The following is a 271-nucleotide window of genomic DNA, read 5'->3' on the forward strand; positions in this document are numbered from 1 at the left end:
TTTTTTTTTTTCTCTCCTCTTTCCAACTTTATGTCCTTTTTTATTATTACTATTGCTTCCTCCTCTCCCCTCCCTTTCGTATACTCTTTTGGTGAATGATGTTTTCCTTTCTTTGATTGACTCTTTTCCAGTAGATAACAGTATCCATACTGTTTTCTATTACTCTTGTCACGTACTGAGATGAAATCATTTACATGGACAAACACGCAAATAAATAGATAGAGACTGCAGGTATATGTATATATATATATATATATATATATATATATAT

This window comes from Trypanosoma theileri, assembly GCF_002087225.1.
Source record: "Trypanosoma theileri isolate Edinburgh chromosome Unknown TM35_Tth_27_V1, whole genome shotgun sequence".
Lineage (NCBI taxonomy): Eukaryota > Euglenozoa > Kinetoplastea > Trypanosomatida > Trypanosomatidae > Trypanosoma > Trypanosoma theileri.